The following is a 4,267-nucleotide window of genomic DNA, read 5'->3' as shown; positions in this document are numbered from 1 at the left end:
CGATGGAGTTCCGTGGACTCCCTGGCAGTGCTGCAACACGCTGCCGCGTTCCACTCTTAAAGGCGAAGCTTAAGCGCCCTCCGATATTTAAGAGGCAGGCAACGCAGCAGAAAAAACCCTCTCCACAGTGCTGCGAAAAGCGGCCGCCGTGCATCGCCACAAGGAAGGTGTGAGGCTGTCTGCCACGCGCTCCCGTGTTCCTGCTCACATTGCTCATGATAGTACTTGGCCCAGGACCTTCGCGTACCAGTCGTCGGGCGATGTCTTAGGAAGCCCCGCCAAACGAGGTGCAGATGCAACGGACCAAGTGCACTATAGTCGTCGCGACGATGTTTTGAGCTGCTTAAGCCACTCTTTGGCTCATCCTTTATCATGGATGTGCACACCCAGAAGGCGTAACCAGCCGTCGAGGGCGCGTTGAAGTGGCTCGCCCACCAGAGTAAGATAAATGCGAGCGCGTTCAATCGGAGCGCCGCGCAGAGCAAAGTATACTGCCTCCTGGCCGCAGACACTTCCATGCCCGTGGGATACAGAAGGGTGGTGAATGTGTCCAGGGCCCGGCGGGATTGGGACGCAAAGAAACAGCATGTTGCCAGTGCGCATGCGTGGGACCTCGAGAGCGTTTGGGTTCCTTGGTTAACGTCGGATGCTAAAGCCGAATTTAAGAAAAGCTTATTGCGTAAGACAACAAACATAACGGCGCCCGTCGAGGCGGCGGTCGCTCGCTTCACCAGCAGTTCGTTGTGGCTGCAGGTTGTCTGGCGTTGGCGCCAAATGAATGGTGCACAAAGCTTTTTGCAGCGAAAAGCTGATATAGGCAACCTGCAGTGAAGTTTGCCGGTACATGTGGCGCCGTCTCGTGGTCGAAAGCGACAGCACTGAGTAGGCAGCTCGGTGGTGGTGGTGAAAAACTTTATAAAGTAGAGCAAGCCTTAATTGTTACATCCTAGTGATGGGATTGCTCTTGGATGCGTGTCGTGGCCGGAAGGTGATTCTTCTCAGCGACTTCCAAAGCCCAGTCCACTAGCTGCCGTTGGGCAGCCGGGTCGGCGCGGCCCGGCCGGCTCCGCTTCACGAGAGAGGCGCCAACAGCGAGGTTGTGCAGCTTTGCGGATTTTCTGACCTCGGCCATCCTACACCATGGATGTCTGTCGTACTTGGAAGAAAACTAACCGGAGGTACTGTTGCGTCAAGGACTGCCATAGCCGAGAAGGGAACGGAGACAGTGAAAATGTTTCGTTTTCCTGCAAGGCCGTACGAGTCAACCCGGCGACTGAAGTGGATCGTCGCAGTGCGTCGTGTCAAGTAACTTGCGCTGGTGTTATAATTCGTGTCAAGCTAAGGGAAAAAAAAGCATAAATGCGGAGCGGCTGAATGAAGCTATAATGTTGAGAATTTATTAAATTCGCCGCTAGTAGTTCTCTCGCGTGGTATCGTCGAATTGCGGTCGCGCTCCCGCGCTAAGGAGCCGTTTCTCTGGTTCTGTCAGAATCGCGGTCTTCAAATCGTGATTCGTCGTGTTCGAAAGCGGGGCTCTTGGTCGCGGTTTTGTCCTATGCCGGCACTCAAGTACGTACGCACAACGTTAGCGCGTACGTGTCGAGGTACCTTGAATTAACTTAGCAGCACGCCTCGCGGGGCGAATCGCAAGTTATTAATTCAGGTCCCACCTCCCGTTGGTCGTTCCCTTATGTGTTTTCGCGTCTCGCGCAGATTTGCATGCTTTGCCTGAGGGGGTGAATTGCTTTCGCAGTTGCGTGTCAAATTTCGTTGCATTATATTTCAGTGGTGAAGACTTCTCCAACTGGAGCCCGAATGACAACCCAAGAATATGTTCAAAGCACTTTGTCAATGGTGAAAAGAGTACCATTGAAACGCATCCCGGTTATCTCCCGACAATCTTCCCACCTGTGTACAGGAAACGGTCAGGGGGATTCTGCTGGCCAGTTGTCAAGATTTAACAGGTGGCTTGTTTATATTTATTTACTTCATACAAGACTGTGACTCATGTTTTTCTTTGCATTAAAACTAAACGTATGCATGCATGTTGAATAGAAATGACCCCTCATATCTGGATTTCCAATCGTTTTGCAGGTGGATGCAAAGACGTGCAGTGCCGGCTACCGCAGGTCCACAAGAGCAAGAATCCGTAGCATGTGCCACTGACGATGGCCATTCCCCTACATCTGGCCCATCTGAGCTGGACATATCCGGTGGAGAACCTTGGAATGGCCTAGACTTCCTCTGTGCTGCAGCTGAAATCCATTCAGCAGTTGCTTCTGTGGTGAGCTTCGATGTCCTGTCAGGAACGTTTCACTGCAGTTTAGCAGCACAAGCACTGTGTTTGCAGCAATATATATGCTTCCCAGCATTTCCAGCATCACATTAAGTGCAACTGCCTCTTTTTCCTGCAGTACTTTATGCTAGGGCTCAGAAATGTGACTCCTCAGTGCAGATTTTTTTTTTAGCTGTTGAGGACCCCATGTTCTTGGTTTTGTTTATTACCAGGTCAGGAGCAGTACACTAAATGACCAAATGTTTTGAAATATGAGCTAACTGAGGGAGGTGAAAATCGGTAATTTTCTGGGAAATTAAGAACATATGCATGAGGGCCGTAAACTTGCAGTGCTCAAGTAAAAAAATATTTCTGAATTATGAAACTTAGTCATATGTAGCTTTCTCCCTTGACTCAGCTGTGCTTTAATATTTTGCATCATGCTTTCTATCTCTGTGCATGACGGGCCAGGAAAGGCGATATTTCCAGTGCACTGGCGTAGAGTTCTGCTAACTGCGACACATCGTCTTCCTCCACCTAATGTGACGCAGAATGCAACAGGCAATTTTTTTTATCTTTTTGGGCCAGCAAGAACATTTACAACATAAGCTACAAAGAATAGCACTTGTTAAAATTGTTTTTTAGTATGGCTTTTGTAATGGCATTGTAAACTCTTGTTCACTTTGAAATTTGTTCCAGGAAACTCAAACAGACCACGAAAGTGCTGGCAGTGGCAGCTTTTCTGTGTTAATTTGCTGTGCCCAAGGGTGTGACGTGTCGACCCAGATCACACATCGTGAGACCCGTGATTGTGAAGCGCAGCATAAGCCAGCTGTTACCAGCACCTTCAGTGGACCAGACCACAGGACAAGCTACTTTGCTGGTTATGACAGCATTGAAAAGTCTTCGGGTGCTCTTGAAGATTTGTGCAGTGTCAACTGCGTGGTTTTTGCACTATTGCTAAGTATGCTTCCCATGTCTCATGAGCGGAAGTGTGATGTTTCAAAAGAAAATAGGCTCCTCATTTTCTTAATGAAGCTCAAGCTCGATATTAGCTATTCGTCATTGGTCAGCTTATTTAACATAAATGAAACCTCAGCATCACGGCACTTCAAAAGTGTTTTAAAAACTCTTGCATTTGCTACAAAACAATGGTTTTTCCGTCCACCAACTAGAGTTATTCAAGCTACAATGCCAACTTGCTTCAAAGCACACTATCCTGGCTGCACTATGATTATTGACTGCACAGAAGTTCGCACTGAGCGGCCACCAACCATTCAGCAACAGAGAGCTCTGTATTCCACGTACCAAGGTGGATACACGCTGAAATTTCTGGTTGGCATATTGCCATCTGGAGCAATTTGTTTTCATTCAAATGCTTATGGAGGCAGGATGTCCGACACCCACATCACTGTTGATTCCGGCTTTCTTGACTTGGTTGAAGCTGGCGATTTAATTCTAGCAGACAAAAGGATTTCCTGGAATCCGCACAGTTTTGGGAACACGGAATGCTGTGCTTGTGATGCCTCCATCTTTACAAGGCCCTCAGATCACTGCACAAGAAGTCAGGGACACGTATAATGTGGCACAAGTGAGGATTCATGTCGAGCGAATGATCCAAAGGATTAAAATGCACAACATTTTAAACAACAGTGTGCCAGTTGAGCTAATACCGCTAATGACAGATGTGTTTCACATGTGTTGTGTACTAGCAAATCTGTAGCCTCCACTTATTAAATGTAAATAGTGTAACTTTTTTTCCTCCCAATTATTTTTTTTTAATGACACCCTGCATTGATTTTGCGGGGTTTAACGTCCCAAAACTACTCAGGCTACGAGCGATACACACTGGTTTTGTTGGTCACGTTTTCACAAGCCACGTACAGCCACTTTTTTTGTCAATCATAAAAATTGTAAATTGTGGGTTTTAACGCCCCACACCAACACATGGGGTATTGCGGGATGCTGTAGTGGAGGGTTGCAAATTAATTA

The 4,267-nt window shown here is 47.7% G+C and overlaps 1 pseudogene; it reads left to right on the top strand.

The window, feature by feature from the left end:
- Window positions 1-1,029: 1,029 nt before the first annotated feature.
- On the top strand, window positions 1,030-4,022 carry LOC144108042 (uncharacterized; annotated as a pseudogene).
- The last annotated feature ends 245 nt before the right edge of the window (window positions 4,023-4,267 follow it).

Source organism: Amblyomma americanum, chromosome 1, assembly GCF_052857255.1.
Source record: "Amblyomma americanum isolate KBUSLIRL-KWMA chromosome 1, ASM5285725v1, whole genome shotgun sequence".
Classification (NCBI taxonomy): domain Eukaryota; kingdom Metazoa; phylum Arthropoda; class Arachnida; order Ixodida; family Ixodidae; genus Amblyomma; species Amblyomma americanum.
The sequence above is the reverse complement of the archived record's forward strand: the minus strand, read 5'-3'. Positions and strand labels throughout refer to the sequence as shown.